At 44.5% G+C, this 24,801-nt stretch overlaps 1 protein-coding gene across 5 annotated transcripts in view; it reads left to right on the top strand.

The window, feature by feature from the left end:
- ncanb (neurocan b) overlaps positions 1 to 24,801 on the top strand; it is a 416,144-nt gene that overhangs the window by 185,782 nt on the left and 205,561 nt on the right. The gene's annotated exons all lie outside the window — the stretch shown is intronic.

The raw sequence follows: 24,801 nt of genomic DNA, 5'->3' as shown, positions 1-24,801 counted from the left end.
CTATCACTTCCTGGGATATGTGACATCTGGAATGGGAAACGTTGAACCCTGGTGTATTTCCTTTTTCATCAGGTTCCTCCCATTGATAATGCATACACATCCTTCTCCCTGACACTGACATACCACACTCGCCCTTCACAGTGACACTGATATAGCACACTCATTCTCCTCTCCAACACCGATATTACACACTCACTCCTCTCTGGCACTGATATTGCACACTCACTCTCCTATCCAACACTGATACTGCACACTGGTGAGGGGTCATTGTCAAGTGCTTCACGAAACTTTGGTAGTGTTAACATCACTGGTGGCCGGGGAGTTCTCCACAGATTCTATCATCCCTCAGTTTTCAGGGTTGGGAGGTATGCAGTGAGTTGCTTGCAGGACGCCCACACTATTTCAGGAGATGTATCTACCTGGATACTGGAATGGTGAGTGGAGGTGGGGGGGGGGGGGGGTGTTGGTCCACATGATTTACTTCAGCACCATTTTGAGCATGGTGGCCATTTTGTTGGCTTCTTTTTTCCAGCCAAAGACGTTGAACATTCGTGGCAGGCCTTCTGTTTCACCTCACCATGTGCAAGGATGGCATGCCAATGCATTTTATAAATGTGTATGCCCCTGAGACATACCCAATACAGGCTCTCCTGTTTGCTTTGCTGGGTTTCATTGCTCATTGCGAGTGCGTCATCCTGGGACATGACTTCTGTTGCACTCTTGAGGAGGGGGATCACTCTGGTCCTCAGAGTAGTCGAGCATCAGTACGGAAGTAAAGGGTGCTAGTCGTATCCTTTGACCTGGTTGATATCTGGAAGAATCTTCACCCTGACTCCTGCTCTTTCTCAAGGAGGTCTGGAGAGGGTGGAGACTTGCTGATTTATCTCATGTACTTCTCCAGGGTGCACATCTCCCTAGTGCTGGCAGTCTCCATGTGGCCGATTGAGTGCTCAGACCACCACCTGGTGTGGGGAGAGCTGTATGTGCTGCCTGCACAGGTGGGCTCCACATACTGGCATTTCAACAACTGGCTGCTGGAAGATGCCCGATTCTATCACTTTTGGAGGACCTGGTGGGAAGAACAGGGGAGCTTCCCCTCCTTGAAGGCTCTGGTGGGATGTGGGCAAGGCTCACATCCCATAGTTCTGCCAGGAGTATTCACATGGGTCAACCAATCAGGGGGTGTCTGGGATTGATTGGCTTGAGAAGGAGCTAATCAACTTGGAGTCCCGGCTGGGGCCGACCATTTGAGATCCGCCCCTCCAGGATGGGTACCAGAGGAAGAAGGAACTGCTGAGGCGCCTGCAGCTTGAGAGGTCCCCCAGGTGCCCAGGTGAAGATGCCGCAGAATCTGGACCATGACTCACCCTCCTGATCTCTTCTGGCTCTTCCATTGTGGATCCGGAGAGAGTTTTTGTGGAAGTCCATTCCTTTTATGATGTTGTATTCTCACAAGACCCATGCAATGAGGGTGCATGCAGAGCTCTGTGGGAGCACTTACCAAGGGTTAGCCCTGGGTGGTGTTGAGTGGCTAGATGACCACTGTACCGTATTGGGGTTATTTTGGATGGCCCCTCACCTATGGAGTGCAGGTAGGGAAAGAGAGCCATGTCAGGGATATGGGGGTGGAGGCCTGAGTATTACCATTCACACAACACCAGCTCCACCTGCATGAAAACACTCTCCACCCTTAGCCCCTGACGCAGGGCCAAAACCCTAACCCTAACCCTTTGCTGACTTCAAAAAGAAAATAGTCTTCTCATTCAAAACTGCTGACACAGCAATGCCCTCATGGCCTTCACCAGTCTCTGCTGTGGCTTTTATAGTGGCATTCCTACTGACTGAAGTAGGTTCAGTACATTTTACAGTATTCTTTAAAGTCAGTCATTTGAATGGGTGGTCCTCTTAACGAGCTGTAACTCCTGGGCCTGCAGCTTCTGCATACAACTTCAGTGTGGACATCTTGGAGCTGCACCCTGCAGTCAGAATTCAGAAGTTCAACACCACCGCTGGGAACCTACACAGTCTACACCCAGCAGAACATCAGTAAACAGTCAAAAAGAAACAATTCAGAGATGAGATGGGGCTGGAGGGGAAAAAGGAGTGGATAGTTAGGGAAGTCTGTGCAGTGTTAAGAATCTCAGTGCCATCTGTGCGACTCGAACAATGAAGGTGTCTCCCAAGACCAGTCCATTGAAGGTGTCTCCCCAGACCAGTCCGTTCTTCTGTTGGCCACTCAGTCCAAAGTCCTCTTCATCCAGCCGCCCTGGTCTAGGCACTCCGAACAGGACAAGTTTTCCACTGTTACAAATGGAATAAATCCTTCCCCGCTCCCAGCAAAGTTAGACTCGAAACTTTGGCAATCTGCTGCTCAGTGCCAAAGAGACATGGATCAAAAACTTCACCGAACAGAATCCTTCTAGGAAAGGAAGCTGTTTCAGTCCACTGCTGAGATGATACTGCACACTCCCAAAGACTTCTGGTAGTCTCCAAAGCGAAATTTTCAACTTTAGGAGAAAGGGCTCCAACAGTGTGAGCCTGTCTCAGCAAACCCCTCCCAGTATGACTCTCCCTTGGGGCTGCCACTTGCACAATCTAATGCTCCCTCTGTAATGTGGGAGGGGTGGTACTGATGGTGAATGAAAGCAGCAAGGGACATTGTACTTGCTCCCCCTCCTCCTTGCTCCCTGGCTCTATATAGTGAATGTAGATTTGAGGAGAGGGCTGAGGTTTGGGACATTTTTTGCTATTCCTAGGGATGATTGAAATTCCTCTCTCTCTTCATGGTTGCAGACCAGCCGATCACCATGTCACCAGCATAAAACCAAGCTTCAATATAATGTTCATAACCTTGTAAAACAATACTATATGGAACGGAAGTCTACCGAAAATATCCTGTTTTTCCTTACGAAATGTTAAAGATTTATTAAAGATGCGATATTTCACTTTTATTCAAGTTCATGACAGCCATAGGGAGTTGTTTAACACAAAGCAGATCTGAATTATAGAATTAGAATCAGAATCAGGTTTAATATCACTGGCATATGTCGTGAAATTTGTTGTTTTGCAACAGTAGTACAATGCAAAAAAAGTTCAAGGTACATTTATTATCAAAATACATATATACAACTTTGAGATTAATTTTCTTGCAGGCATACTCAATAAATCCATAATCGAATAAATGAAATACCGCATCAACAAGGGGGAAACCTTTTCACTCAGGAGGTGCTGAGACTGTGGAATGAGCTGTGAGCTCGATTTCAGTGATTAAGGGAAGTTTGAAAAGGTACATGGATAGTAGGTGTATGGAGGGCTATGGTTCTGATGCAGGTCGATTGAAGTAGGCAGTTTAAATGGTTTTGACATGTATTAGATGGGCTGATAGCCCTGTTTCTGTGCTGTACTTCTCTATGACTCTGTGACATATGGTGTACACAAAACATAATTATAAAAAAATCACTATCAATTCCTTGGTCTTGCTGACATTGAGTGTCAGGTTGTTGTTGAGAGACACCACTTAGCCAGTTGATTGATCTCACTCCAGTACAGCTCCTTGTCACCATCTGAAATTCTGCCAACAATACTCATGTTATCGGCAAATTTACAGGTGGCATTTGAGATGTGCCTAGCCATTCAGTCATTGGTGTACCGATTGGCCACACTCAGAAGATTGGATGTACAAACAACAAAGTGAGGGTTACATCTGCAGAACAGCCCCTTTTGTCCTGGGGACAACCTGTATGTCCTGGGGAAATGTTACGGAGAGCGTTGCTGTGTGCAGTCAGCCTTCACTGGATGTGTGTATTTACATGTGTGTAGGACAATTGCTGTTACATCCTGTGCCATGGTGTATGATGGCATCACAGCTGCCAATGGATATTAGTCAGAGCCCTGGACTGATGAGACAAGCTCAAATTAAAGCAATTGAGGATTAAAAGTTTTATTACAGCATGAAACATAGAACAGTAGAGCACAGTATAGGCCCTTCAGCTCACAATGTTCTGCCGACTGCAATAATACTCCATGATTAATCTAACCCTTCCCTCCTACACAGCCCATAACCCTCCATTTTTATTACAACCATGTGCCGATCCAAATATCGCTAATGAATTTGTTTCTACCACCATCCCTGGCAGTGTGTTCCATGCACTAATCAGAATCAGGTCTATTGTCCCTGACACAAAGGACTGTATGTTGTAAAATATGTGGTGTAATAGCTCCCTCAGCCCCTCCCACTCCTTCTCCCCCTCCCACTCCTTCTCTCCCTTCACCTACCCCTCCCCGTCTACCTCCCCCTCTCCCTCCCTCTCTACCTCTATATTTACTTCTACCACTCTTACTCTGCATACCTCTCTCACTCTCTCTCCCCTCTCCCTCTCCTCCTTCTCCATTTCCCTCTCTCTCACCACCTCTCCCTCTGCCCTCTTCCCTCCTCCACTTTCCCTCTGCTATTCTAACCTCTCTCCACTTTCCATCACACTTTCTCTCTCTCTCACTTTCACTTGCTCTGTCCACCAATGTCCACCCCAGATCACAGAGTTACACAGAACTCACAGGATCAGAGAGTACAGCATTCACTGCATCACAGTTAACAGGACTCCCTGGATCACAGTTAACAGGACTCCCCAGATCACAGTTAACAGGACCCCCCGGATCACAGTTAACAGAACTCCCCAGATCACAGTTAACAGGACTCCCCGGATCACAGTGACACAGAACTCCCCCGATCAGAAGTCACTCTGCTTGACTAATCTATTGGAGTGCTTGACTAATCTATTGGAGTTTTTCGAGGATGTAACCAGGAAGTTAGACAAGGGAGATCCAGTGGATGTAGTGTACCTCGATTTTCAGAAGGCATTTGATAAGGTCCCACATAGGAGATTGGTGGGTAAAATCAGAGCTCATGGCATTGGGGGGGAAGATATTGACATGGATAGAAAACTGGTTGGCAGATAGAAAGCAAAGGGTAGCGGTGAATGGGTGTTTCTCGGAATGGCAGGTGGTGACTAGTGGGGTGCCACAGGGCTCGGTATTGGGACCACAGCTGTTTACGATTTACATCAACGATTTAGATGAAGGCATTGAGAATAACATCAGCAAGTTTGCTGATGATACTAAGCTGGGTGGCAGTGTGACATGTGATGAGGATGTTAGGAGAATTCAGGTTGACTTGGATAGGCTGAGTGAGTGGGCAGATACTTGGCAGATGACGTTTAATGAGAGTAAGTGTGAGGTTATCCACTTTGGGAGTAAGAACAGGAAGGCAGATTATTATCTGAACGGTGTAGAGTTAGGTAAGGGAGAAATAGAAAGAGATCTAGGATTCCTTGTTCATCAGTCACTGAAGGTGAATGAGCAAGTGCAGCAGGCAGTGAAGAAGGCTAATGGAATGTTGGCCTTTATTACAAAGGGAATTAAGTACAAGAGCAAGGAAATCCTTTTGCATTTGTACAGGGCCCTGGTGAGACCACACCTGGAGTATTTTGTACAGTTTTGGTCTCCAGGGTTAAGGAAGGACATCCTGGCTATAGAGGAAGTGCAGCGTAGATTCACGAGGTTAATTCCTGGGATGTCCGGACTGTCTTACGCAGAGAGGTTAGGGAGACTGGGCTTGTACACGTTGGAATTAAGGAGATTGAAGGGGATCTGATTGCAACATATAAGATTATTAAGGGATTGGACAAGATAGAGGCAGGAAATATGTTCCAGATGCTGGGAGAGTCCAGTACCAGAGGGCATGGTTTGAGAATGAGGAGTAGGTCATTTAGGACAGAGTTAAGGAAAAACTTCTTCTCCCAGAGAGTTGTGGGGGTCTGGAATGCACTGCCTAGGGAGGCAGTGGAGGCCAATTCTCTGGATGCTTTCAAGAAGGAGCTAGATAGGTATCTTATGGATAGGGGAATCAAGGGATATGGGGACAAGGCAGGAACCGGGTATTGATAGTAGATGATCAGCCATGATCTCTGAATGACGGTGCAGGCTCGAAGGGCCGAATGGTCTACTTCTGCACCTATTGTCTATTGTCTGCACTGTCTGGATCACAGATTAACACTGCACTCTCTGGATCACAGAGTCACACTGCCCTCCCCGGATCACAGAGTCACACTGCCCTCCCCGGATCGGAGAGTCACACTGCCCTCCCCGGATCACAGAGTCACACTGCCCTCCCCGGATCACAGAGTCACACTGCACTCTCCGGATCACAGAGTCACACTGCCCTCCCCGGATCGGAGAGTCACGCTGCCCTGCCCGGATCGGAGAGTCACACTGCACTCTCCGGATCACAGAGTCACATTGCCCTCCCCGGATCACAGAGTCACACTGCCCTCCCTGGATCGGAGAGTCACGCTGCCCTGCCCGGATCGGAGAGTCACACTGCACTCTCCGGATCACAGAGTCACACTGCACTCTCCGGATCACAGAGTCACACTGCCCTCCCCGGATCACAGAGTCACACTGCCCTCCCCGGATCGGAGAGTCACACTGCCCTCCCCGGATCGGAGAGTCACACTGCCCTCCCCGGATCGGAGAGACACACTGCCCTCCCCGGATCACAGAGTCACACTGCACTCTCCGGATCACAGAGTCACACTGCCCTCCCCGGATCGGAGAGTCACACTGCCCTCCACGGATCACAGAGTCACACTGCCCTCCACGGATCACAGAGTCACACTGCCCTCCCCGGATCGGAGAGTCACACTGCCCTCCCCGGATCGGAGAGTCACACTGCCCTCCCCGGATCGGAGAGTCACGCTGCACTCCCCGGATCGGAGAGTCACGCTGCCCTGCCCGGATCGGCGAGTCACACTGCCCTCCCCGGATCACAGAGTCACACTGCACTCTCCGGATCAGAGAGTCACACTGCCCTCTCCGGATCACAGAGTCACACTGCCCTCCCCGGATCACAGAGTCACACTGCCCTCCCCGGATCGGAGAGTCACACTGCCCTCCCCGGATCGGAGGGTCACACTGCCCTCCCCGGATCGGAGAGTCACACTGCCCTCCCCGGATCACAGAGTCACGCTGCCCTGCCCGGATCGGAGAGTCACACTGCCCTCCCCGGATCGGAGAGTCACACTGCCCTCCCCGGATCGGAGAGTCACACTGCACTCTCCGGATCACAGAGTCACACTGCCCTCCCCGGATCGGAGAGTCACACTGCCCTCCCCGGATCACAGAGTCACACTGCCCTCCCCGGATCGGAGAGTCACACTGCCCTCCCCGGATCACAGAGTCACACTGCCCTCCCCGGATCGGAGAGTCACGCTGCCCTCCCCGGATCGGAGAGTCACGCTGCACTCCCCGGATCGGAGAGTCACGCTGCCCTGCCCGGATCGGAGAGTCACACTGCCCTCCCCGGATCACAGAGTCACACTGCACTCTCTGGATCAGAGAGTCACACTGCCCTCTCCGGATCACAGAGTCACACTGCACTCTCCGGATCACAGAGTCACACTGCCCTCCCCGGATCGGAGAGTCACACTGCCCTCCCCGGATCACAGAGTCACACTGCCCTCCCCGGATCGGAGAGTCACACTGCCCTCCCCGGATCACAGAGTCACACTGCCCTCCCCGGATCACAGAGTCACACTGCCCTCCCCGGATCGGAGAGTCACACTGCCCTCCCCGGATCACAGAGTCACACTGCACTCCCCGGATCGGAGAGTCACACTGCACTCTCCGGATCACAGAGTCACACTGCCCTCCCCGGATCACAGAGTCACACTGCACTCTCCGGATCACAGAGTCACACTGCCCTCCCCGGATCGGAAAATCACACTGCCCTCCCCGGATCACAGAGTCACACTGCACTCTCCGGATCACAGAGTCACACTGCCCTCCCCGGATCGGAAAATCACACTGCCCTCCCCGGATCACAGAGTCACACTGCACTCTCCGGATCACAGAGTCACACTGCACTCTCCGGATCACAGAGTCACACTGCCCTCCCCGGATCGGAGAGTCAATAGACAATAGGTGCAGGAGTAGTTCATTCGGCCCCTTGAACCAGCACTGCTATTCACTGTGATCATGGCTGATCATCTCCAATCAGTACCCCGTTCCTGCCTTCTCCCCATATGCCTTGACTCCGCTATCTTTAAGAGCTCTATCTAACTCTTTCTTGAAGGCATCCAGAGAATTGGCCTCCACTGCCTTCTGAGGCAGAGCATTCCATAGATCCATAACTCTCTGGGTGAAAAAGTTTTTCATCAACTCCATTGTAAATGGCCTACCCCTTATTCTTAAACTGTGGCCTCTGGTTCTGGACTCCCCCAACATCGGGAACATGTTTCCTGCCTCTAACGTGTCCAATCCGTTAATAATCTTATGCGTTTCAATCAGATCCCCTCTTATCCTTCTAAATTCCAGTGTATACAAGCCCAGTCACTCCAATCTTTCAACATATGACAGTCCCGCCATCCCAGAATTAACCTCATGAACCTACGCTGCACTCCTTCAACAGCAAGAATGTCCTTCCTCAAATTTGGAGACCTAAACTGCACACAATACTCCAGGTGTGGTCTCACCAGGGCCTGGTACAACTGCAGAAGGTCCTCTTTGCTCCTATACTCAACTCCCCTTGTTATGAAGGCCAACGTGCCATTAGCTTTCTTCACTGCCTGCTGTACCTGCATGCTTACTTTCAGTGACTGATGAACAAGGACACCTAGATCTCATATTTATCCACATTAAACTGCATCTACCATGCATCTGCCCACTCACCCAACCTGTCCAAGTCACCCTGCATTCTCATAACATCCTCCTCACATTTCACACTGCCACTCAGCTTTGTGTCATCTGCAAATTTGCTAATGTTACTTTTAATCCCTTTATCTAAATCTAAATCATTAATGTATATTATGAATAGCTGCGGTCCCAGCACCAAGCCTTGCTGTACCCCATAGTCACTGCCTGCCATTCTGAAAAGGACCCGTTAATCCCTACTCTTTGTTTCCTGTCTGCCAACCAATTTTCTATCCATGTCAGTACTCTACCCCAATACCATGTGCTCTAATTTTGCCCACTAATCTCCTATGTGGCACCTTATCAAAGGGGTTCTGAGTCTAGGTACACTACATCTACTGGCCCTCTCTTATCCATTTTCATAGTTACATCCTCAAAAAATTCCAGAAGATTAGTCAAGCATGATTTTCCCTTCGTAAATCCATGTTGACTGGGACCGATCCTGTTACTGCTATTCAAATGTGCCGCTATTTCATCTTTCATAATTGACTCCAGCATCTTCCCCACCACTGATGTCAGGCTAACTGGTCTATAATTCCTTGTTTTCTCTCTCCCTCCTTTCTTAAAAAGTGGGATAACATTAGCTACCCTCCAATCCTCAGGAACTGATCCTGAATCTATAGAACATTAGAAAATGATTATCAATGTGACCATGATTTCTAGAGCCACCTCCTTAAGTACCCTGGGATGCAGACCATCAGGCCCTGGGGACTTATCAGCCTTCAGTCCCATCAGTCTACCCAACAACATTTTCTGCCTAATGTGAATTTCCTTCAGTTCCTCCATTACCCTAGGTCCTCTGGCCACTATTACATCTGGGAGATTGTGTCTTCCCTAGTGAAGACAGATCCATAGTACTTGTTCAACACGTCTGCCATTTCCTTGTTCGCCATAATAAATTCACCCGTTTCTGCCCTCAAGGGCCCAACTTTGGTCTTAACTAATTTTTTCCTCTTCACATGCCTAAAGAAGCTTTTACTATCCTCCTTTATATTCTTGGCTAGCTTACCTTCGTACCTCATCTTTTCTCCCCATATTGCCTTTTTAGTAATCTTCTGTTGCTTTTTAAAAGTTTCCCAGTCCTCTGGCCTCCTGCTCATCTTGGGTCTTCATGTGCAAGTAACTCCTTTCTCCCAGCCTGTACCTCTGTGTGTTCATGACAATGGACTGAGAATGATGGACCATATCAACGTTGTTGCCAGCTCATTGCTCTGGTTTCTCTCCCCTGGCCAATTGTTGCTTCCTGTGTGCTGCCACACTCTGCAGGTAGTGAAATCCTGGGTCAGCCCTCAGCATCAACATTTCTAGGTGTTGCAAGGAACTCGGAGCTTGCCTGCCGAGAGCAGCCTGTCATTTGGGTAACAGATGGCTTCGTAACACAATCATTTCCAACTAATAAGTTGTGACTAATTGTCTGAAAATGAAATGCAGATGGTGGTGCTTGAGATGACTTCACAAGCTTCAGTAATTATAAATCATCACACTGCACAGATCTCTTTGCTGAAATAAAATGCCAACAAATCATTTCATAAATTAAAAAATATTCTTTTGTTCCTCCTGCTGTAACTGGATCTGTAGTAACTGACAAATGCTGACTAAAGCCCTTGGTATCTATGCCACCTTCCTGGCACAGAATACAGAATCTCCCCTCACTGCCGCAACATCACCTTGCTCCAGGGATGGCTTTAGCTGCTGTGTTGTTTTTAACCTGTAAGCCCTTCACACCTGTCTCTGCATATCCCACTCTGCTGAAATATCAGCTCAGAGCCAAGGACCTGGCCCACCAAAAGGAGTAAGTTACCAGAAGACCATAAGACATAGGAGCAGAATTGGGCCAATTGGAGATTCGAGTCTGATCCACCGTTCCATCATGGCTCCTTTAGAAGCATACAGTCAGAGAAAAGTACAGCATAGAAACAGGTGCTTTGGCCCATATAGTCTGTGACGAACCATTTAAACTGCCTACTTCCATCGACCTGCATCAGGACCAAAGCAGCCCATACCCCTACCATTCATGTACCTACCCAAACTTCTCTTAAACTTTGAAATTGAATCTACATGCACAATGTGGCGGAATATAGTATTAATGGTAAGACTCTTGGCAGTGTGGAGGATCAGAGGGATCTTGGGGACCAAGTCCATAGGACACTCAAAGCAGCTGCGCAGATTGGCTCTGTGGTTAAGAAGGTGTACAGTGTATTGGCCTTCATCAATTGTGGAATTGAATTTAGGAGCTGAGAGGTAAGGTTGCAACTATATAGGAACCTGGTCAGACCCCACTTGTGCTCAGTTCTTGTCGCCTCACTACAGGAAGGATGTGGAAGCCATAGAAAGGGTGCAGAGGAGATTTACAAGGACATTGCCTGGATTGGGGAGCATGCCTTATGAGAATAAGTTGAGTGAACTTGGCATTTTCTCCTTGGAGCAACTGAGGATGAGAGGTAACCTGATAGAGGTGTATAAGATGATGAGAGGCAATGATCATGTGGATAGTCAAAGACTTTTTCCCAGGGCTGAAATGGTTGCTACAAGAGGACACAGGTTTAAGGTGCTGGGGAGTAGGTACAGAGGAGATGTCAGGGGTCAGAGAGTGGTGAGTGCATGGACTGGGCTGTCGGCAATGGTGGTGGAGGTGGATACGATAGGGTCTTTTAAGAGACTTTTGGATAGGTACATGGAGCTTAGAAAAATAGAGGGCTATGGGTAAGCCTAGTAATTTCTAAGGTAGGGACATGTGCAGCACAACTTTGAGGGCTGAATGGCCTGTATTGTGCTGTAGGTTTTCTATGTTTCTATCTTAACGTGATGACAGCTCATTCTACACTCTCACGACCCTCTGAATGAAGAAGTTTCTCCTCATATTCTCTTAAACTTTTCACCTTTCACCTTTAACCCATGGCCTCTGGTTGTAGTGTCACCCAATCTCAGTGGAAAATGCCTGCTTGTATTTACACTATCTATACCCTTTATAATTTTGTAATCCTCTATCAAATCTCCTCTCAATCTTCTATGTTCCATGGAATAAAATCCTAACCTATTCAATCTTTCCTTTATAACTCGGGTCCTCCAGACCCGGCAACATTCTGGTAAAATTTCTCTATATTCTTTCAAACTTATTTACACTTTCTGGGAGTGCCATTTGGTGCTGGGCCCTTTGTTGTTTGTCATTTATAATTCCCATCAGGGTTTTCTTTACCCTTGCAGTTTCTTACCTTTTCTCACAAGTACTTTACATTTTCCAGTCCTATGTCACCTCTTTCTAAGGATTTGATTTCATTTTTTGCCAACAGAGCTACTTCATCCCCTCTGCCTACCTGCCTGTCCTTTCAAAACCATGTGTGTCCTTGGACATTAAGCTCCCAGCTATAATCTTCTTTCGCCCATGATTCAGTGAAGCCCACAATGTCATACCTGTCAATGTGTAATTGCACTACAAGATCATCTACATTATTCCATATACTGTGTGCATTCAAATATAACATTTGTTCCTGCATTCATCACCCTTTTCAATTTTTCCCCCACATTATACTTCAACTCATCCCACTGACTACACTTTTGGCCTTTCATCTGCCTGTTCACCCTCACAGAATGCATCATGAACCAGTTGTGTGCAACGTTTAACAATTACCATCCTCAGCCTAACAGTCCGGTTCTAATCCCCTGACAAGTTAGTTTAAACTCTCCCCAACAGCTCTAACAAATCTCCCTACAAGGATATTGGTGTCCCTCAGGGTCAGATGTAACCTGTCCTTTTTGTACAGATCATACATTCCCCAGAAGTGATCGCAATGATCCAGAAATCTGAAACCCTGTCCCCTGCACCAGTCCCTCAGCCACTGTTTCATCTGTACTATCATCCTGTCCTGATTATCTTGTGGTTTTTTCTAACTTGTATACTTACTGCGCAGGACCTCTTCCTATCCTAGTCTCATATCATATTACTTTGCCTGACTTTACTCTTCCATTGTTACGAACCCCGTAACTGGGTCACTTACCAGCAAAGATAGAGAGGTCCGTTGAAGTCTGATGATACAATTTTTAACAGTATTTATTAATAAAAATACACAAAAATAATATCAATGCAAATATACAGATAATATACGTCATCAATACTAAATCTAAAAGTGCGGGTATAATAATAATCAATAAGAAATAAGCTCTATCATTGTCTAGGGGATAATGTATTGTCTGATGGAAATATAAAGTTCACTCAGTTCATGCAGGCTGCAGCCTTTGGGGACCGCTGGGTTTGCAATGGTGGGAGAGAGAGAGAGATTTTTGGGAGAAAAACTTGCGACTTTTCCTTTTATGATTTTGATCCGTCAGAGTCTCATTGGTGTGGCCGTTCACTTGTGGCCTCTCCTTTAGCTAAAGCCGTTCTTCCGTGGTGAGCCCGCCAATCCCAGGCAAGGGAAGGACGCACACGAGCCCCCACCGGCTGTCGCTATTAAACGCTGTCACGGGATTTCTAGCGTTTCTCCTGGTGCGTCTAAAGGGGTTGTTCCCCAGACCCTCTTTTATCCTTACTCACGGGGTCTCAGATGTCAATCAGGTTGGGATGATGCAATCCCTCAACCAGCCCACTCTGGTCGTCCCCTGAGGGGCTTCAATGAATAGTACAGTACTCAATACACAATTCCGTCTCCAAGAGACAATAGCCGTTATCAATGGTTTTGTTTTTGCTGAGGCCAGGACACATTCCAAACCTTGTGGATTCTGCATGACTCTCTCTCATTTCCTGGGTCCCAGACCCAAATTAATAGAGATCTTGCGATTCTCAAAAAAGAGGGGGCGACTTTGTACCCTTCAGCCCCTCAGAGTTGCGGCACATTCATAACACCATGTTGAGCCTCAGAGCTGGCCACAGTGCCATGGGCCTGGCTGCTGTTGCCTTACCCTGACAGGTCACGCTGTCCAGCTGCCTTTCCCAGACAGGCCATGTTGCCCCAGCTGCCTTATCCTAATAGGCCATGTTGCCCCACTGTATGCAAAGAGTGTACTTGTGGCTGAGGGAAATATCCACAGGGTAACCCTGCACAAAGTGCTTACTCCCCTTACCTCTCCTGGTGGTCACCATCTGCTAACTGGGTGCGGCCACCTCAGTAAAAGTCACATCTATACAATTTTCAGTCTCCCGGATGGTTCTGAGTGCATGCAGCTCCAGCTGCAGTTCGTTGATCTTGTCAGTCAGTAACTGAAATTGGGTTTACTTCCTGCAGATTAATTCATCAGGAAGACTGTGAGATACCCTGAGATCCCACATCTGATAGAAGGAGCATTTCACTGCCCGAACTTCTATCCTACTTACACTTGTTATGCCTCTCCCTTGCTATACTTCCCAAGCTGAAGTTCTAGTCTGCGCCTGTTCTCACTTAAGCCTGTTGAGCCCAAGGATGACCACGCCAACACTGGCCATTCCATAAGACCATAAGTCAAAGGAGCAGAATTAGGCTTCTCAGTCTATTGAGTTTGCTCTGCCATTCCATCATGGCTGTTCTATTTTCCATCTGACCCCCATTCTTCTGCCTTCTCCCCATAATCTTTGACGTCCTGCTGAAGGATCTTGGCCCAAAACATTGAGTATACTCTTTTCTGCAGATGCTGCCTGGCCTGCAGAGTTCCTGGAACACTCCAATACCAGCTTACAGTACATCCCACTTCTTTTCATTGGCAAATGCCGAGATCATTATGATCATAGCCAGCTAAAAAGTCTCGAAAGGCTCCTGAGACTTTAGCAAACAATCTGGGCTGATGTTGTGAGAGTTCTCACTGCTGGAAGTGCTGCCTTCTGGGTGAGATGTTAAATCAAGGTTCTGTCTAGCCTTCAATTGAACCTGAAAGGATCCATAAAGCTCTTCACAGAAGGGTAGGAGTTATCCGCAGTGCCAAGGTCAATGGTCTGTCCCTTCACGATGTGTTAACCAGAAAAGTGTTGGTGATTCCCACGGTCCATAGCTGAGTTCCCTGCTCAAATAATTTATATGGCTAAAATACTGTCTTCACAGAAACTCCAAATGACATCAGAGGTGTGTCTAATTTCAGTGGCTAGGAAATGGAAACAGTGAATACCTTAGCTGGTCATGCAGTATCTATGGAGATGAAGAGAGAGTCAGCATTTCAGCTGAACAATCTACAACAGGGAGCACTCTCACAGCATCAGCCCAGAAGACATACTGTTGGAGAGGAGTTGGACCATTGGCCCATCAACCAGAAACATTAGCTCCATTTCTTTCTGCCCAGATACTACCTGAACCGCAGGGTCTCCATCTCCCTGCATTTTCTGTTTTATTGCAGATTCCCAACATCTGCAGATATGCGGTGTTCACTAATTCCAGTGGCTGCTGGCTGAATCAAGTTTATGTTCAAGTTGAATTACACATGAATACACCAAATGAAACAGCACTTCTCTGGGCCAAGTTGCAAAACACAGAACCAACCAGTGACACACAACACAAAGCTCTTATAGATCATACAATTACGATGGCAGAGAAACATTCAGTTACAAAAATATAAATAATAATCTAGCCCAAGTCCCTGAATGTCAAGCACTCAGTGGAATGTCTAATGGCAAGTGTCTTTGGCCTCCTTGTGTCGGTGTCCGAGGGCTGATTCTCCTTAACCCAAAGGAGAGATCAAACGCAAATGGCAAACTTACTGCAGCAGAAGGCAGAGAGCAGAAAGAATCCCCACTGCCACCTCCAACTTCCTGCTGCTTTTCCCGATCCTGTGTAGTGGCTCCATACCAGGCAGTGATGTAACCAGTTAGAGTGCTCTCCACAGTACATCTGTAGAAATTTGCAAGTGTCTTTCTAGGGTGTGGACCTAGCCAGCAGGTGAGATTTATCGCCTGTTCCTAACTTCCCTTGAGAAGGTGTCGGTTTAAACCATACAAGTCTTTCTAGTGAAGTTGCCCCGCAGAGCTGCGGAGGAGGGAATTCCGGGATTTAGATCCAATAATGATGAAGGTGAATCTGAAGGTGGTGGTGTTCCCCTACACTTGCTGCCTTTGTCATTCATAATGTAGAAATCACTGGTTTGCAAGTGCTGTTGGAGTGTGCTGGTGTGGAAAAGGAGAGATTGAACCTCTAGTCCTGCTCAGACAGGTGGTTCGATAGCGTAGCACTACTTTACAGCACCGACTGGAAGATCAGGGTTCAATTCCGGCCATTGTACCTTCTCCCCATGACCACATAGGTTTTCTCCAGATGCTCCAGTTTCCTCCCAGGCTGCAAAAGCATACAGGTTAGGACATGGTGTGTTGGAGGCATCACAATACTTGTGGGTTACCCTCAGCATATAGTTTGACTATGTTCAAGTCAAGCTAAGTTCAAGTTTATTGTCATCTGACTATACACAGAAACAATGTTCATCCGGACCAAGATGCACTCACACACAGCATATAAACCAAAATATTACCATACATAAGGTAACAAGAAATAATTTAAAATGCATGTAGTACACAGCACAGGTAAATAGTACAGTAAGTAGCTCCCTGTTTGATAACAAGACCTCAGTAGTGACAGGATTTTCATTAGTCTCATAGTCTGAGGGAAGAACCTGTTACCCAGTCTGATAGCCCTAGTCCTGATGCTCCTGTACCTCCCTCCTGACAGTAGTGGGTCAAAGAGATTGTGGAATGGGTGGTAGGGACCCTGAACAATGCTGCACATCCTTCAGTGTTGATTGTTGACACAAGGTGGTGCATTTCACTCTATATTTCGATGTACATGTGTCAAATAAAGCTAACCTTAACAAATTATGGTGTGAATCATTCATTTCCATTTCTATTTCTGAAGATATTTGGGCAAATACATGGATAGGAGGGGTTTGGAGCAATGTGGACCAACTGGCATTCACTTGGGACCAGACCAGCACCATGGATGACATGAACCCGTTGGCTCAAGGGCCTGATTCCGTGCTGTATTGCTCGATGGCTTTATTACACTCAGCCGACAGAAACAAATAACATTACCATGGTCTCTCCTCAGTTAATCACCATCTCTCCCCAAAAGCAGAGTCCCTCACTTTGTACACTGGAGGTTGGTAAAGCTAAAGTTGCTTGAGATGAGCCCTTCAAGAGCAGAGTTCATTTCTGTGTTACAATGTCCCAAAGTGCATTGCAACCATGGTGCCCAGCAAATCTGAAACTCAGAAAGGCACTTTAACCAAAACTTCATTCAGAGGTATTAAGCAGGGGAAAGGGAGAGGGCATTACAAAGGAATTCTGGAGCCTGGAACCCTGGAACCAGTCATTTGAATGTGGAGCACAGATTGTAGGGCTGGAAAACATCAGAGACAGGGAAGGGTGAGGCTATGATGGCTTTAAATAAACTTTGATCACTTTGTATTCATTAAGCTCCAGAAAAGAAGTGTGTTCAATGAGGTGAATTCATTGAATGGGAAGCCTCTTCTCTCTGTTTAACTTCTAATTGTGTTCAAAGTACCAAAGTATTAATTACAGTTGCCATGATCTGATAATAATATGGTTAATTGTTCCTCTGGTGAAGTTTTCATCAGCAGTTGATTGTTTTCTATTTTAATCAATACTGAATTCTTTACATTTAATCATTTAGTGTTCAGTTGGATTAATTAATGTTTGAGCTGCATAAATTCCACATCATTTGGGGCCATTTGAGTGTTTATTTCATGAATTTATTCCTGATCAGAGACACTCTGCAGATTTGTCACTGAGTATCTTTGGTTTCCCGTTGTTACATCTGCAGCTTTCATCTTCTGTTTCCTCAACAGTCTTTGAGGCCTTGACCTCTCCCCTACACAGAGCTTCCAATCCCAACCTTACCCAGCCTGGAGTATCACAAGGCCCAGAGAGTGTGAAGTTGCAAATCAACTATGAAATAAACCAGACCATTGCAGCCATTTCACCGGTCGGGCAGCTTCTACAGTCTTAACACAGAAACAGGCCATTCGGCCACCCTGTCTATGCTAACCATTGTACAGCACAGAAACAGGCCATTCGGCCACCCTGTCAATGCTAACCATCAGACATTACAGAAATAGGCCATTCGGCCACCCTGTCAATGCTAACTACTGTACCATGCTGAGCAAAACCCATTTACTCCTATTTGGCTTGATAATTTAAGATCATCTAAATGTTGTGTGAGTGCCTGCTTTCTCCAGGCAGAGAATTCCCAGCTCCAACCACCTCTTTGTGTCAGAGCCACATAGCATGGGAACAAACTCTTCAGTCCAACTTATCCATGTGATCAAATTGCCTATGTTAATCCCATTTTCCTGCATTTGGCCTATATCGTTCTTAGCCAGGGCTTCCCAACTTGGGAATCCACGGATTTCCCAGTTAACGATAGGGGTCCATGGCATAAAAAAGATTGGGAACCTCTGCTCTGTTTCCCATGTTGTAACTGTAAATGCCATTTAAACTCTGTAATTGTACCTGCCTTCACTTCTTTGGCTGCACATATGATATACCCCCAGCACAAGCATGCAAGATCACCCCAATGACTACAACTTCAAGAAGTGCATCCAGCTGCAGCTTCTAACAATCCACATTAAGGAGTTGGTGTTGGAACTGGATGGACTCCAGATCATTCAGGAGGTTAAAGGGGTGATAGATAGGACATATGGAGAGGTAGTTACACCCAAGGTGCAGGGCACAGAAGCTTGAGTGATAGTCAGGAAGGGGATTGGGGTTAAGGGGCCAGAGCAGAGTACCCTTGTGGCCATCCTACGCAACAACAGGTATATCACTTTGATACTGTCGTGGGGGATGACCTCTGGCACTGAGTCTGCCTCTGTGACTCAGAAGGGAAGGGGAGAGAAAAGGCACACTGTGGTGCTAGGAGATTTGTTACTATGGGGGACAGATAGGAGATTCAGTGGGCAAGAATGAGATGCCGGGGTGGTTTGTTGCTTCCCAGGTGCAGGGTCCGGGATATCTTGGATCTTTTAAGAATTTAAGAATTTTTATTCTGAACTGTATCAATCAGAATCACAAAATGATAATGTCGAGATAGAAAGGTTTTTATCACAAATATCTCTTCCAAAATTGAATTCGGAAGAACAGAAGGGAGTTAATATAAAGCAGTTAATATATGAGTTAATATGGAGTTAATATTTATGGAGTTAATATACCAAGCGGAAAGAACACATAAACTTCCAAAATCTTTTTCGACAGCTATTTTAATAGTATTGCCAAAAAAAGATAGAGATCTTTTAAAACCAACATCATATAGACCTATTTCTTTGTTGAATACTGACTATAAAATAATAGCAAAAATTTTATCTAATAGATTATCTAAATACTTATCAAAATTAATACATATGGATCAAACAGGATTTATCAATAGACAATAGACAATAGGTGCAGAAGTAGACCATTCGGCCCTTCGAGCCTGCACCGCCATTTTGAGATCATGGCTGATCATCTACTATCAATACCCGGTTCCTGCCTTGTCCCCATATCCCTTGATTCCCCTATCCATAAGATACCTATCTAGCTCCTTCTTGAAAGCATCCAGAGAACTGGCCTCCACTAACTTCCTAGGCAGTGCGTTCCAGACCCCCACAACTCTCTGGGAGAAGACGTTTTTCCTTAAATCTGTCCTAAATGACCTACCCCCTATTCTCAAACCATGCCCTCTGGTACTGGACTCTCCCAGCATCTGGAACATATTTCCTGCCTCTATCTTGTCCAATCCCTTAATAATCTTATATGTTGCAATCAGATCCCCTCTCAATCTCCTTAATTCCAGCGTGTACAAGCCCAGTCTCTCTAACCTCTCTGCGTAAGACAGTCCAGACATCCCAGGAATTAACCTCGTGAATCTACGCTGCACTTCCTCTACAGCCAGGATGTCCTTCCTTAACCCTGGAGACCAAAACTGTACACAATACTCCAGGTGTGGTCTCACCAGGGCTCTGTACAAATGCAAGAGGATTTCCTTGCTCTTGTACTCAATTCCCTTTGTAATAAAGGCCAACATTCCATTAGCCTTCTTCACTGCCTGCTGCACTTGCTCATTCACCTTCAGTGACTGATGAACAAGGACTCCTAGATGTCTTTGTATTTCTCCCTTACCTAACTCTACACCGTTCAGATAGACAATCAGCAGATAATGTAACTCGGTTACTTAGCATAATTCATTTGGCACAAAAGAGGGAGGAAATGAGTGTAGCAGTTGCCTTAGATGCAGATAAAGCATTTGATAGATTGGAATGGGATTTTTTATTTAAGGTATTGGAAAAATATGGATAAGGAGTATCTTTTATAAAATGGATTAAAACCTTAAACACTAATCCCAAAGCTAAAGTAGTGACAAATGGTCAAATTTCAACATCATTTCAGTTAACAAGGTCAACTAGACAAGGTTGTCCATTATCACCTGCTTTATTTGTGTTGGCGATAGAACCATTAGTTGAATTAATTAGAATGGACCCAGATATTATGGGTTTCAGAGTTAACCAGGAAGAATATAAGATTAATTTATTTGCTGACGATGTTTTGCTTTATTTAACAAACCCATTGTATTCGCTGTGTAAATTATCTTCTAGATTGGAAGAATATGGGAAAATATCAGGCTACAAAATAAATTGGGATAAAAGTGAAATTCTTCCCCTTACTAAAGGAGATTATAGTCAATGTCAACTAATAACTCAATTTAGATGGCTGATAAATGGTATAAAATATTTAGGTATAAGAGTTGATAATGATATAAAGAATTTATATAAATTAAATTTTTTACCATTATTGAAAAAAATTCAAGAAGATGTTGATAAATGGATGACGTTACCAATAACATTAGTAGGCAGAGTAAATGCTGTAAAAATGAATATATTCCCTAGATTACAATATTTATTCCAAACACTACCAATACAATTACCGCAGAAGTTTTTTCAAGAGATAAATAAATGTGTGAGGAAGTTCCTTTGGAAAGGTAAGATGTCAAGAATATCGTTGGAAAAATTGACATGGAAATTTGACCTAGGAGGGTTACAACTTCCAAACTTTAAGAATTATTGTAAAGCAAATCAACTTAGATTTATTGCATCTTTTTTTGATGAAGATAAACCGGCATGGATTAGAATAGAATTAGATAAAATAGGAGAAAATATACCAGAAGATTTTATATATAAATGGGAATCTAAATGGATACGGGAAAAGAAAGGATCTCCTATATTAAAACATTCGATTGATTTATGGGATAAGATAAATGTTGATGATGAGATAAAGAAATCTTTATTAGCAAAGAGACCTATAATTCAAAATAAACTTATTCCTTTTACAATGGATAACCAACTTTTATACAATTGGTTTCAAAAAGGGATTAGATATATAGGTGATTGTTTTGAAGGAGGTATATTAATGTCATTTGATCAATTAAAGAATAAATACAAAATATCAAACAACACTCTTTTTTGTTATTTCCAATTAAGGGCTTATTTAAGAGATAAATTGGGTCAAACAATGTTATTGCCGAAACCTAATGAAATAGAAACTTTAATTCAAAAAGGAAAAATTAAAAAACTTATTTCTTGTATGTATAGTTTGATTCAAAAACAGGCAATTAAACAAGGAATTCATAAGTCAAGACAAAAATGGGAAACTGATTTGAATATTAAAATTGAAGAAACAAGTTGGTCAAGACTATGTCTTGACAGTATGACAAATACAACAAATGTCTGGTTAAGATTAGTGCAATATAATTTTTTACATCAATTATATATTACACCACAAAAAATAAATAAATTAAACCCAAATTTATCTGATCAATGTTTCCAATGTAATCAAGAAATTGGTACTTTTTTACACTCTACTTGGTCTTGTTTTAAAATTCAACCTTTTTGGACAAATTTAAGAATTTTATTGGAACACAACTTCCACATAATCCAACATTATTTTTACTAGGCGATATTGAAGGGATAAAACCAAAATCCAAACTGAATAAATATCAGAAAGAATTCATAAAAATTGCATTGGCAGTAGCCAAAAAGGCTATTGCAGTTACTTGGAAATCAGATTCATATTTAAGTATCGATCATTGGAAGAATGAAATTTTTAGCTGCATTCCACTTGAAAAAATTACTTATAATTTAAGAGATAAATATGAAATATTTCTGAAAATTTGGCGCCCTTATTTACAAAAGATAGGATTAAATATATAGGTGCTCTGAAGATAAAATTATTGGTTATCTGGGGAAAGAAATAAATATATATACTAAAGCTATTATGAACTCCATGGAGCATGTGGGGATCTTCTGATATCCAGGCATTCTTTCTTTCTTTTTTCTTCTCTCTTTTTTTTTTCTCTTTTTATAGGGATATGTTGGGGGGAGGGGGGAAGGATTGATAATTTTTTTTCATAATTTTTTTTCCTTCTGTAACCTATTTGAAAATTCAATAAAAAAAATTATAGAAGGGAAGAGGAGAGAAAAGGCACACTGTGGTGATAGGAGATTTGTTACTATGGGGGACAGATAGGAGATTCAGTGGGCAAGAATGAGATGCCGGGGTGGTTTGTTGCTTCCCAGGGGTTTGTTGATTCCCGGGATATCTTGGATCAAATCTTCCGTATTCTTAAGTGGGAGGGTGATCAGTCAGAAGTCGTGGTCCATGTAGATACCAGTGACATGGATAGGACGAGTGATGAGGTTCTGCATAGGGAGTTCATGGAGTTAGGTGCTAAGTTAAAGGGCAGGACTTCTAGGGTTGTGATCTCAGGATTGCTACCCATGATATATGCTAGTGAGGCCGGAACTAAGAGAATTATACACTTTAATACATGGCTAAGGAGTTGCTGTAGGATGAGGGCATAAGGGCTCTTAGGAGGATCATTGGGCTCTCTTCCAGGGAAGGTGGACCTGTACAGTAAGGGACGGTTTGCACATGACCTGGAGAGGAACTAATATCCAAGCGGGAATGTTTGTAAATGCTACATAGTGGGATTTAAATTAAAGTTGCATTGGGATGGGAACCAGAGATAATGTAGGCCATACTCAGCATGGTTTCCTCGAGGGAAAATCTGTTGGAATTCTTTGAATACACAACAAGCAGGATAGACAAAGGAGAATCGCTTGATGTTTTGTAGTTGGATTTGCAGACGGCCTTTGACAAGGTGTCACACATGAGGTTACTTAACAAGCTACGAGCCCATGGTATTACAGGAAAAATTTTAGCATGGATAAAGCAGTGGCTGATAAGCAGGAGTCAAAGAGTGGGAATAAACGGAGCCTTTTCTGGTTTCTGCTGGTGACTATTTGTGTTCCATAGGGGTCTGTGATGGGACTGATTCATTTTCTGTTATATTCAATAATTTGGAAGTGATTTCTTTGGTAGAAGAAATTAAAGGGTTGACTACTTCCTAAATGCAGAGGAAGTACACAAAACTGAGGTGCAAAGGGACTTGGCAGCCCTTGTGCAGAATTCCCTAAAGGTTAATTTGCAGGTTGAGTCTGTGGTGAGGAATGCCGATGCAATGTTAGCATTCATTTCAAGAGGACGAGAATATAAAAGCAAGCATGTAATGTTAAGACTATAAAGCACTGGTGAGGCCTCACTTGGAGTATTGTGAGTTAGAATTTTGGTTGATTGCTGAATTTGGCAAAGTGTTTGTAAACATTGTGCCAAGCTTGGCAATGAACCAGACTTCCAAATAGCCAACCCAAGCTACTAATATTCTGCAGTATTTTGAAGTATTGTGAGCTGTAGTAGGCCCTTATCTTAGAAAGGATGTGCTGAAACTGGGGAGCATTCAAACGTGGTTAATGAAAATGATTCCAGGATTGAATGGCTTGTCATATGAAGTGTGTTTGATAGCTCTAGGCATGTTTTCACTGGAATTCAGAAGAATGAGGGCTGAACTTATTGAAACCTATCGAATGATGAAAGCCTTGAGAGAGTGGATGTGGAGAGGATGTTTCCTTTGATGGAAGAGTCTAATGGATGCAGCCTCAGGATAGAGGGGCATCCTTTTAGAACGGAGATGAGGAGGAATTTCTTTAACCAGAGAGTGATGAATCTGTGGAAGCTCTGGAGGCCAAGTCTTTATCTATATTCAAAAACAGAGGTTGATAGATTCTTGATTGGTCAGGGCATGAAGGGATATAACATAAGGGTATAGCAGACTTGATGGGCCAATAACCTAATTCTGTTCCTACACCTTATGTTCTTATGGTTTTACAGCTTCCCATGACTTCTGGGAATGAAAGGGTTAACATATGAGGAACATTTGATGGCTCTGGGCCTGTACTCACTGGAGTTTAGAAGAATGAGGTGGGATCTAATTGAAACCTGCTGAATATTGAAAGGCCTAGAGAGAGTGAATGTGGAAAGGATGTTTCCTATAGAGGAGGAGTTTAGGACCAGAGGATGCACTGTCAGGATGGATTGATGTCCTTTTAGAATAGAGATGAGGAGAAATTTCTTTATCTGGAGGGTGGTGAACCTGTAGAATTTGTTCCACAGATGGCTGTGAAGGTCAAGTTATTGAGTATATTTAAAGCAGAAGATGATAGGTATGAAACCCCTTTCTTCTTGGGCGTCTCTGGAAACAGCTTGTTAGCCCTCACTGGCAGTCTCCCAACACTGCATTAAAAGACCCACTGTTCTCAAGCCACGCATGTCTAGGGAATGCACACTCCAGTCCCATCAAATCCGTGAGATTGGACTGTCTCTCTCACCCAAGCCCAGTTTGTGTGAATGCTGTGAGATTTGCTGCCCTGTTACCACTTGTTGCCAGGAAATAACAGATTGCACACTGCATATAATTAAGGAAGTATATTTATGAATATTAACTTAACTAAAGGGTTAGTAAGGAAAAGAAAGGAAAAAACAAAAAGGGCCCATTATAATTAAACAGTCAAATATGCACAAGTTGGAGCTCAACTCTTCCAAAATTCATATTTACTGATCCTCAGTAGACTCCCACACCTTGTTCCATCGAATCATGGTCCCCATCGAGTCCTATGACCGGTTATCTCTAGCATCTTCTCTTTTTATCTCCCACCGAACAAAGACAAAAGCTCACACCAGTATCAGGCGCACAAAATAAATCTCTGCTCCCCTGATTGGACGGCTCACAT

The sequence above is a fragment of the Hemitrygon akajei genome, chromosome 16 (genome assembly GCF_048418815.1).
Source record: "Hemitrygon akajei chromosome 16, sHemAka1.3, whole genome shotgun sequence".
Taxonomy (NCBI): Eukaryota; Metazoa; Chordata; class Chondrichthyes; order Myliobatiformes; family Dasyatidae; genus Hemitrygon; species Hemitrygon akajei.
Note: the sequence above shows the minus strand (reverse complement) of the source record. Positions and strands in the feature narration are given on the sequence as shown.